Source organism: Ochotona curzoniae, unplaced genomic scaffold (genome assembly GCF_017591425.1).
Source record: "Ochotona curzoniae isolate NIBS_2020 unplaced genomic scaffold, NIBS_Ocur_1.0 scaffold_4505, whole genome shotgun sequence".
Lineage (NCBI taxonomy): Eukaryota > Metazoa > Chordata > Mammalia > Lagomorpha > Ochotonidae > Ochotona > Ochotona curzoniae.
Window position 1 is genome coordinate 25,627,253 of NW_024467118.1, and position 12,082 is coordinate 25,639,334.

A 12,082-nucleotide genomic window follows, 5' to 3' on the forward strand; every position below is an offset into this window, starting at 1 on the left:
TTTGCCTGCTTTAGATGCTTCAGTATTTTGGATTTTGGTCCTTTTGGTAGGTGCACAATCATGTCTTACTGTTGTTCGAATTTTCCGATTCCCCAATGATAGACGAGTTGAGCATCTTTGCTGTGTTGCTCTGCCATTTGTGCTGTAGTTGTGCGTGTCAGCTTAGCCCATTCTCTCTGCAAGTTCCTCTTGCCTGTTGTGTCATGTAACTTTGCTATGTAATAAAAACTATACTAAAACACAGGCTTAATCAGCATTAGGGTGGAGTGTATTTAAACTGATGTATTCGTTTTCCCAAATCTTCCTGAGTGCGTCAGATTAAACAATGTGTCCTATAAGAATATGTTTATCTAACCAATGGTTAATACATATGTATCTTCAGGCTCAGAAAAATTAGGCTACTGGCCCAGGGCACATGGCTGGTCAGCCAAGGTATTTGTTAGTTGTGTAAGCCCATGTTTTCACTGTACTCTTATAGGTAAGCCTTGAGCAACAGGTAATTTCACTGCCCAACTCCACAAAGAGCATGTGCAAGGTGGAGGGGAATGGTTGCTAGCCACGCTTATTACCAGTAGGGGTGCGTTAAAGCTAATTAATGTGGGCTTTTGGCCTACTTGACCATTTTCCCTGATTTCACCTGCTTGGGTTCAACCATTTGCAACCCACAGAGTATTCGATGCTATTGGCCTGGAACTGCTGGTAGCTGTTCCCGCCAGCCCTGGCCTCCTACAAGGACTGTCCCAACTCTTGGCTGGACAGGAACTTCACTCCCTAAAGGTGTCCAAGTGACAGCTACCACCCAGGCCTTGGTATCTACTTTGGTAAAGGTCTGCTGGTGTGACTGGAAACTTCCACTCTCTGACTCTCACTCTTCTGGACCATTTCTGAGCTACGTCAGCTCCATGGTAGGCAGCGTGCTGCTTTTTTTGCTCTTCTATCTCACGGCCAGGCTTCATTCTGAGATGATCAGTGACCATGTCTAGCTGAAACTAGACCACCATTCTTTAGCCTGTTTTTATCTGAAAAGCACCACAATGGCTCTGCTCCCTTGCTTCTGTTGGAGTTCGGTGCTTCCCTAGGACTTGGCTGAATGACCAAGGCCCTGGGTTGGGTGTTTGTAAGATGTGTCTCAATAACTTTGCTCTTGGCTAGATCTTATCTCCAGGGTGCATTTTATTCCATAGTCCTTCATTGTCTGGAAAACCTGGGATGAGAAATAGCTTTATATTCCAACTCAGCTGGTCTGGGATCTCTCTGTTCCCTCTAAATCCTGCCTGTGGCCTCACCGGTTCTTTCCTGAACTGTACCTGATCACATGTGCTAGAAGCTTCTGTATACTAGCCCCTGGAATCTTCTCCAGGCATCTTTTTATTTTTAAAAATATTTATTTATTTTTATTGGGAAGTGAGATTTACAGAGAGGAGGAGAGACAGAGAAGAAGATCTTCCATCTGATGATTCACTCCCCAAGTGACTGCAACTGCTGGAGCTGCGCCAATCTGAAGGCAGGAGTCAGGAGCCTCTTCTGGCTCTCCCATGCAGGTGCAGGGTCCCAAGGCTTTGGGCCATTTTCGACTGCTTTCCCAGGCCAAAAGAAGCTGGATGGGAAGCAGGGCCGCCAGGATTAGAACCAGTGCCCATATGGGATCCCAGCGTGTGCAAGGCGAGGACTTTAGCTGCTTGGCTACTGAGCTGAGCCCTCCAGGCCTCTTTTTAATCTTCTAAGTTAACTCAGGTGACAGTTTTACCAGATGTCTTCCCACTAGATAGCATGGTCTGTGGTTTTCCAGCCTCCTGTAACAATTTCCTTGCTGTTTCTTCAGCTGTAGCTGTCCTCTGGCTCCAAGGCCAGAACCACATACTTTAGGAATTTATTGTGGCATTAGTTTCTGTGAAGATCCGATATTGCAACACAACAAACCACTTCAAAGCACAGGCTTTAAAATGAGCACTTGTTATGGGGACCCTCAGGTCTGTGGGTTGGTAGGGGCTCGTTGGGAAGTGGAGTGGCTTAGCTTCAGGATTCTGATACCAGGGCTTCTCCTTGTTGCCATAAGCCAGTGGACTTACCAGGGTGGCCTTGCTCCACAGGTCTCACCCCTTCCTTCAACCTCTGCCTGAGCCAGGGCACATTCTTGTGGCAAAGGTTCAAGAAGGCACATGGACATAGGTGACATGTTAAGTCCTCAGGCTTAGAACTGACCCCTCCTCACCCCATGGCTTGCCAAATAAGTCACATGGTCAGGCAAGAAGCGAGAGGATTCATGATAGAGCCATGACCAAAGTATGGACGTCAGGAGGCCAAAAACAAAACAAAACAAAACAAAACAAAACAAAACAAAACAAAACAAAATCGGGACAGTATTTCATTCTGGAGTTCCTTTCACCTAAAAATAGGAATCCCTTGTATGTAGTGCCTTGACGTTTACAACGCACCCTCCAGAACATTTGCATCACTGTTGTGTTCTTCCTTCAAACAATGAGTCAGATCATGTAGAAGAGGAGCGGGGTCTCATCATCATTGTGCCTTCAGAGTCCAGACAGTCTCTGGCACTTAGTAGGTGTTTAATAAAAGACCTGATGTGTGTGCATGTGAGCAGACAAAGGAATGATGCCTTCCTCATGGATTGCTTTGCTACTTAGGTCTGGAGGGGCCACGAGTTCAGTGTTGACTTGGAATCCTGTTCAGACACTTTCTGCAGGATGTCTTCTTTGGACAGGAAAAGCTTACCTTGGTCTTTAGACTTCTTGGGAGCAAAGCGCTGCTTAGTGTTTGGAATACACCATAAATCGAAAAAGACTAATAAAAGATTAAAAATGAACCAAAGGGAAATTGCTGGGAGGGAAGAGTTGATGAAATACCAGTGGGGGTTTTCATGCTACTCATTTTTCTCATACTCTTGCATTACAAGAGATGAGTGAGGGAGTTCTAAGTGGCTGTCCCAGGGGTGCCCAGTCTGTCATTGCCTGTATTTTGTAATCAGAGCCAAAAATCAATTGGGAAGGGGGCAGTGGTGCAGTCAAGCCTCCATGAGCAATCTTGGCAGGCTGTACGACAGCCTCAGTGAACCTCGGGGGACAGTCTGACGGCGGCTGAGCCTCTACGCACCTTCCCTCTGTCTGTGCTCATGGGTGGACTACTGCGCTAAACAGCAGCACGGTTTGTCCCCTTCAGAGCCTAATTATCTGCTCTATTCTCAGAGTGTCTGTCATGCTTTGATTCTGGACTGTCTAGAATCTGGGCCTGCAAGAAATAGCCTGTTCAGAAGCTGCCTCCACTGTGCCATTTCTGTTGGGGAAGTCTGAACAGGCAGAGCCAAGCCTCAGGATGTCACCTTGTGCTCTTGCCCTTCCTGCCCCAGCCCAGGTCATGCAGACAACCCCTCATCCCACCCGTCTTCACCCAGGAAATACCGCATGGAGGGCGGGCTAGAGATGAGGCTGAGGTGGACTCAGGTTCCAACTCTGCTATGTACTGTGGCCTCTGGGGGCAGAAGCTTAACCTCTCTCACTTTTGGTTAGGAAGAGGGGTAGGGCACTTCCTTATAAAAGCTTTAGTGGTGTATTTGAAAGGCTGAGTTTTAGAGAAAGGAAAGAAAGCTCTTGTTTTCAGGTTCCCTCATTACCTCCCCAAATGCCTGCAGTAGCCAGAACGGGACTGGGGCTGAAGCCAGCAGATGGGATTGCATTCTGAGATGCTCATGTGAGTGACAGAATTCAGTGGCTTGAGCCATCTCTGTTGCCTCTCTGGATCTGCACTGGCAGGAAGGTGGAGTCAGGTGCCAGGGCTAAGATGTGAGCTTGAGCACTGCGATGTGGGCTGCAGATGTTTCTGCCACTAGCCTAAACATCCACTTGTATTGTATTTCTTCTATATCCTTCATGGCACATGATGGCAGTGGTCCTCAGATGCTGTACAATATGTGCTTTGTATAATGTTTTCAGGTGCTTGATGGTATAAGAGAGAGTTCCAGAGATCTCTTTCAGGTTGCTTTATATTGCTGTGTGAATTCAGGGTGAAGCACAGCAGTGTGACTCTGTTAACAATGTATGTTATGTGAAAGTAAATAAACGTTTAGAAAGGGAGAGATGGAGAGAAAGAAGGAAAGGAAAGAAGAAACCGAATGAGACAGGGAGAGAGAAAGTGAAGGAGAAAGTAAGAAAGAGAGGCGATAAGGAAGGAGGAGAGGCAGCGAGGAGGAGAGGAAGAGATGGAGGAGGAAGGCCCAAGGCCCCTTCACCCAGTGGGAGTGCTCGGGTGGTGTGTCCTGCAAGCCAGGAGCAGCTGAGGCTGAGCACCTCCAGCCCTTCCCAGTGTGCAGGCTGCAGGGGGCTCTTGGCACAAACCTGGGTTTCTGCCTGAGAAGGTTCCATCCTGGCAAGCTGCTGGCATCAAGGTCATTGTGAAAGTATTGTTGGGACCTTCTTCAGAGCCTGGGTCTTGACCCTTCAGAGGCGTAGGTTTCTAGGTTTCCCAGAGTCTTAAGGTGGGAGGGTGATGAGAAGTCGTTGATCTCAGGCAGTGATCCTCTCCTGCAGAAGTGCTCCCTGAACATGGGAAGGATGCACTCCTCCAGGAGGCAAGGCTGCTGCTGGGATGCAGGCTGTCAGCGAGATCACCTCTGAGTGCCAAGAGGTGGGGTTTGCCAGAAACCACAGCCACATCCCTCATGTGGGCTCTGAAATCACAGGATCAGGGTCCCCCAGCTCTCACAGTCCCTAGTTTCCTATAAGATATAATGCCCTTGGGGCCCGGCGCGGTGGCGCAAGTGGTCAAGGTCCTCACCTTGCACGCCCGGGATCCCATATGGGCGCTGGTTCTAATCCCGGCGGCTCCGCTTCCCTTCCAGCTCCCTGCCTGTGGCCCGGGAAAGCAGTCAAGGACGGCCCAAAGCTTTGGGACCCTGCACCCGTGTGGGAGACCCGGAAGAGGCTCCTGGCTTCGGATTGGCATAGCATCGGCCGTAGTGCTCACTTGGGGAGTGAATCATCGGACAGAAGATCTTCCTCTGTGTCTCTCCTCTCTGTATATCCGCCTTTCCAATAAAAAAATAATAAAAATAAATCTTAAAAAAAAAAGATATAATGCCCTTGGTGGTGTTAGAACTAGGAGTGGCTTGGAGGTCATGGCCACTTAGTGTAAAGCATTGAGTCTGAGAGTTGAGTTGACTACCAGGGATCATAGAGAATACAGCTCCCTCTTCAGGCATTTGAGGAATGTATGTACCTTAGACAAGTGGGGAAAGCCCAGATCCTCAGCCTTAGTGGGTAGCAAGTTATAGGCCAAGTGCTTGCCCCTGCTAACTCTGTAGAACTGAAAAGAGTTTTACCTTGTTGTGTTTGAGAGGCAGAAGGAGAGGTGGGGAAAGACAGACAGACTGCACTCCTAGCACTCTCAAGATCCATACAGTGTCTAGGACGGGGAAGGGCTTGAAGGAGTGTGGAATCCAGTCTGGGTCTCCCACATGAGTGATAGGGACCCATTTGCTTGTGTCATCATGACTGCCTCATAGAGTGACGTGGGCAGGAAGCTGGAGTCAGGAGCCAGAGGAAGAACTTGAACCTGGTTACTCTAACCCATGGATAACTTAATCACTAGATCTATGCCTGGTCCCGGAAAGAGTGAGAGTGAATGATCCTCTCACTGCCACACATCTTGTTCCTGAGTTTACATGTATCTGACTTACCCAGTCCTTACCTGGCAGGTCCTTTTCTAAGTGCTTTACATATTCACTCTCCTGCAAGTCTCTTAACACTAGTGAGAGGCAGCAGTTCCATTGTACAGAGAGTGAAGTCATTTGCCCAAGGATACCCAGGTTGTAAAAGGCACCAAGGACATGACTGCATCTGTTCTCCCAACCATGGCACTGTGATCCTTTCCTTATGTATAATCCAGGTACAACAGGGAGCAAATACAGATAGAAAGTCAACAGAGGGTCCTTCTGTGGCCTGGCTTAAAGAGCTGCAACATTTGGTGCCGTCTGCCTTGTGCACTGGGCATTACAACCAGATGCATTCTAAGCTGGACACAGTTTGTGTGAGCAAAAGCTCAAGCATCTTGGAACTGGTAAATTCAAGGGCACCTTGAAAGGTTCACGAATGGGTCAGGCGTTTGGCACAGTGGTGAGGATGTCACTTTTGATGCGTGCATCCTATGCCAGAGGGCTCAAGTCTTGGGCTGCTGCCTGATTTCAGTTTTTTACAAATGCTCACTCTGGTGATAGCTCAAGTGGTTGGGTCTCTGCCATCCATATGGGGCATCTAGTTGGAGTTCCCAGTTCCTGTCTTCACTTCTGGATTTTTGAGGGAGTGAGCTAGGAGATGAGACTTCCCTCAGACTCTCTCTCTGACTTTCAAATAAAAGCAATATATTATTTTTTAAGGTTTACTTGTTTATTTGACAGAGAGAAAGAGGAAGACAGAGAGATATCTTCCACCTGCTGGTTCACTTCCCAAATGATTGCAATGGCAGGACGGATTCAGACTAAAGCCAGAGGCCAGGGGCTACAGCCAGGTTTCCCAAGTAGGTGGCAATGACCTAAACACTTGGGCCATCTTCTGCTGCTTTTTCCAGGACAGTTGGGGAGCTGGATCAGAAGTGGAACATCAAGGACACAAACTTGTGCCCATTAGAGATGCTGGCATTACAAAAGGTGGTTTTACCTGCCATACCACAAGGCTGGCCCATTACATTGATAAATAATTCAAAAAACATTTGATGAGGGCTCTAATATGATGTTACATTGGCAACCGCGTGTAAGTGCCAGTTCGAGTTCTGATAGTTCCATTTCCAATCTAGCTCTCTGCTAAATGCATCTGGGAACGCAACAGAAGATGGCCCAGGTGCTTATGTGGGAGATTGAGATGGAATTCTGGACTTCTGGCTTCAGCTTGGTCTAGCTCCAGATGTTGCAGCCATTTGGGGAGTGAACCAGGGAATGAAAGATCTCTGTTTCTTTCATCATCTTTCTCTGAAACGATAATTATCAAAGAAATCAATAAATATGGTCTGGTGCGGTAGCCCAGTGGCTAGACTCCTCGCCTTGCACGCAGTGAAATCCCAAATGGGCACCAGTTCTAATCTACACTGTTCTGCTTCCCATCCAGCTCCCTGATTGTGACCTGGAAAAGCATTGGAGGACGGCCTAAAACCTTGGGACCCAGAAGAAGCTCCTGGCTCCTGGCTTTGGACTGGCTCAGCTCTGGCTGTTGCAGCCACTTGGGGAGTGAATCATCGGACAGATCTTCCTCTTTGTGTTTCCTCCTCTCTGTATATCTGACTTTCCAATAAAAATACATTTCAAAAAGAAATGAATAAATAATTGTTTACCCCTCCCCCCCCAAAAAAAAGGAGTAGAAAGCTTCATGGACAACATGATATAAGAAGACAACTTTATTTTGGTGCAACAAAATTTCTGAAAACCCCGCATACGTTTTCATAATAGGCATTTTTTTCATGAATGTTTTGTAGCTGCTTTGGACCTCAGGGATCCTGGCATGCTTGAGGCAAACTTGAAACATAAACCTCCAGATGGCAAATATGTGATTCATGCTCAGAATGTTCAAAGGTGCCGCTCCATCTCTTGCAGAGGGGGACTTGGGTGGAGAGAACAAGGTAAGTTTGTGGGCCAGAAGCCCAGCGGTGTGATCGTGAAGATGTCACTTTATCCCTCCAAATTTGGTTTCCGTATTTGGAAAATGGAGTAGATGACACATTCTTAGAAGGTGTTTGCACAGACTGGAGGAGAAAATATATGGCCACATGAATCTAACAGTTAGCTAAGGGAGGTGACATCAGCAGAAGGATCAGGAGATATTCTGGGATGGAGACATTCCCTTCCCACCAAAGGATGGTCCCCCTAGCTGGGTGGTGTAGCTGCAAGCCCCGGGGCCTTAGGAGGCAGCTGGGGCTGTGTTCACCTCGTGGCTCCATCACCTACTGCTGGCCTTGAAGGATCACTTAAACTTTCTCAATTCAGTTGTTTCTCATTATTGGTAGACTAATATTGGTATATGGATCTCCTTGGAACCTCAAAAATTTACAATGCCTACAAGGTATGAAACAATGCTAGCTTTCTCCAGCCCCAGAGATGTGCCAGTAAGAGTTAATATCCATCTACCAAGGTTTGTACCAAGACAAGCATGAATTCCACTGTCCGTTGCACCTGTTCTTGCTGTTATTTGGCCTTAAGAAGGTGATCAGAGAGTTATGTTAGGAGGAAAACTACGGGCCAAGTTCTCCAGTTTCCCCACTACATGTTCTTGACACATGTTCCACCTTTGTACTGTGACTTGGGCACCTGCATTTGGAAGAGGAGGACAAAGTTTGTGAATTGAAATCTCCCATACTAATCTCCATAGAATGACTTCTTGATGACATCCTCCAATTTTGACCCAATTTTGGGAGTACTTTTGTTTCAGTGATCCCCAGTGGAGCCATCGGTGGGCTTAAAAGGGGGTCTATGAACCCCTGAAAGGGTTTTCCATCTCTTCACTTTGGGGTCTGCCACTGTCCTTCTCTATAAAGGTGAAGGGACACTGTTCAGAGAAGACAGGGGCAGAAATGCTGCTCCACTAGCATTAATCTGCAGAATGCAAGGTGGAGTTCATTGGGTCTTTCCCCACTCCCTTTAACACAGCAGTTCCAGCAGTAGAGAAGGTCTAGGTGTTTGGTGCAGCTTCTCTCCCACATGTTTGGTTTTCTCGTAAGAGAGGAAGTCCTGAGTCTGTGGCCCAGGGGACTCCCATCTATGGATTTGCCCACAAAGTAGGCGACCTTTTTTTCTCTGGGAGACCTTTGTCCTTGAAACCCTTAACTCAGTGATGGATGTTGGCATTGAAAGACCACAGCCCATCAGAGCCCCTCCTGGACCCTGAATTGCTGAGTCCTCTGCCTTTGTGATGACTATTATGTGGGTAGCTTTGGGTGATTCTATGAATTCCCCACACTCCTAAGCACAGCCTGGTCCAACAGGCATGAGGGCCAGATGCCAGAAATTTGGTTGGACCATTTAAAGAGATTCCTCCTTTTTCTTCTTTTACAAAAAGCTTCTAGAGGGTCCTAATTTATGGTTTTTAAAGTAATTTGGCCCCAAACAACCACCGTAGACTGATTCACTCTCCTGGGCATTCATTTCCCATAAATCCGGCTCTGCTTAGGTGCGCCTTGGCTTGGACTGGAGCGCGGATTTGTTTAGTTATGCTGGGCTGTAGGCACTAAATTGGGCCGCATTGTCACTTCTCATGGTAATATAAACAAAGCCCACAGACGGCTCAGCCCTCGTCAGTGGCTGTAATCGGTCAAGTTGGCCTGCTGTGCTATAACTCAGAAGGAAAAAGTCCGATAACTTAGTCTGAGCTTCACCTTTCATGAGCCATCAGTTCATCCATCACCCGTGACATAAAAAGGGCTTCATTCCCACAGCGTCCACCCCAGAAGGTTTTTCCCGGTGTTAAGTTCTTAAAAATAGCATCTGTGCTGAGAACATTATTCTCCAAAATTTTACACAAGTGCCAATGCTTCTACTAAATCAGGCTTGCAGGATAATTCCTCAGGGCTCTGTGTGTTTATTTAGGCCAGAGTGGCTATTTAGGAAAGCTACAGATGCAGGTCAACTTCTTTTTTTCTTTGGCTCCGTCCAGCTTGTGTTCTGTACCTTGGACACTGTCAACGGGGCTGTGGGGCTGCAGGTTCACCTGCTGTCATCAGAGCACTCACCTCCGGAATATCTACTTGGTGTCAGGCCTGGAGTCAGGCACAAGAGACTACAGCCCTAAGGAGGGACTGATACAGAGAAGACATGCCAAACAAACAAAACAATGACTGTGGATAGAGAATGGAACCATGAACCGGTGGAATGGTGTAGTTAGGTGTACTCAGGAATGTGTCTTTGAGCAAAGACATTTCAGCTGAACCTGAGGGTTCCGAGGACCAGCTGGACCAGAGGAGAGCTCTCCCCTGCAGCCAGGGACCCCAACCTCATCTTGGGACAGTCCGATCACACTTGCTCATTGTATCTTTATCCACTGGATTATTGCAGAGCTGAACTTGTGCCTTACTTCAAGCATTGTTTGATGCTAATGAGTTGTGATGTTCTGAGACTCAAGATGTTATCCTAAGAAAGCCAGGGAGCTGCTTCATTTCAGAGGAACTCCTTCTGCTGACCCCCTGCTGGGGTCTGAGGAGGCTCTCACAGCTCTGGGAGAACCTCAGGAAGGAGCTTTGTTGCTGTGGGGCTCCCGGTGGAAAAATTGCTTCCTGGCTGTAAATGAGTCACAGGGGGGCTTGCTTTTCCTCCACAAGGTCAGACGTGCGGTGCGCTGCCTCAGCTCCCAACCTCAGAAGTTCCAGGCTGCCCTCATGTCATTTGTTAGGTTTTGGGATGACCTCACCCTCTGACAGTGCTACAAGGCCTATCTGCACAGAGCAAGGCTTGAGTGGATATAGAATTCATCTGACTTTGAGGAGTTTTGAGAAATTGACGAAGCCCCAAGTGTGGGCGGAACTGTTGTCAGGAACTGAATAGCGCCCGGATGAAGCAGGGTGGAGAAGGGTGGGAGGCTCTCAGCTGGGCTGGTGCCTGAGTTCATCACAGCCATGCCTGGATGGTACCTAGAACTGCTGCTCTTTGTAGATATCAGTGGCTGCGCCTTCTCCCCCATTCCTCCATCCACAGACCTAGAGATGCAAGAAATCCTCTCCCACTCCTTCCTGAAGCCCATCCCAGCACTTCCCTGGAGATGAATTGAACTGTGACATCCACAAAAGGTGTTCGAGTCCCAACTCCCACTGCCAGGAAATGTGCCCTTATTTGGAAAGGGAATCTTTGCACTTGGTCAGCTGCATGTGAGACGCTTAGGCTGGGTCCTGATGCTGGATCAGGGAGTTTTCATTTAAGGGAAGTTTTAGGGGTGGGCATTTGGCCCAGTGGCTAAGATTGTAGTTAGGACTCCAAGTCCTACCTTGAAGTGCATTGCTGTGATTCCTACTCTCAGTTTCTGGTTCCAGATTGTTGCTGGTGAATTAAAACTTTATTTTGGTGCCGCAAAATGTTGAATTTGTGTATAGCTTCTTCATAATGTATATTTTCCATGAATTTGCTATGCATTTTCTCAATAAGTATAATGAGGACACTGTCTCTTTATTTTAAAAGATTTATTTGTTTTTATTGGAAAGGCAAATTTACAGAAAGAGGGACAGGCACAGTGAGAAAGGTATTCCAAATACTGGTTCACTTCTCCAACACACTGCAATGGCCAGAGCTGAGCTGTTCTGAAGCCAAGAGCCAGGTGCTTCTTCCAGGTTTTCCACTTGGGTGCAGGGTCTCAAGGATCAGGCTGTCTTCTGCTTCTTTCTCAGACCACAAGCAGGAGCTGGATCCAGAAGTACAGCAGCCAGAACTTGAACCAGTTCCCCTTTGGGATGTCAGAGTCATGGAAGCTATTAATCACACAAGAAGCCATTTTCTCTTGTAACCACTATGTTGATGTATTATAGAATTTTTCTAACTTTCACATATGAGAGGAAACATTTTGTCTCTCTGTGTCTGATCTTAACATAATCTCCACTTCCACCCATTTGGCTGCAAATGTCAGCTTTTTTTGTTTGACAAAAAATAGTATTCATTGTATATACCCATTTCCTATATTCACTCATTCAGCAAGTACCAGCGGCAGGGATGTGTGGGGAGTTCGGTAAAGGTCGGCATTTGGGATTTAAGATGCAGTAAGGTGAATGTGAAAGGTTCTGGTATTTCATAGTACAGTAGGGTGACATGAGTCTTGATGATGTATTATATTTTGCATAAAGAACTGCAAAAGATGAGCTCATAGATTCAAAACATAAAGATGAAGAAATGGAAAGCTTGGTTGTCTGGCATGGTGAGTTTAAGGTATGCATGCATGTTAAAATTGTTGTACTGTACCACTTAAAAATATGCAAATATTGGGCCAGCATACTGGCCTAACAGGTTAATCCTCTGCCTGCTTTGCTGACATCCCATATAGTCACTGGTATGAGTCCTGGCTGTTCTACTCCAATCCAGCTCCCTGCTAATGGTCTGGGAATGCAGCAGAGGGTGGGC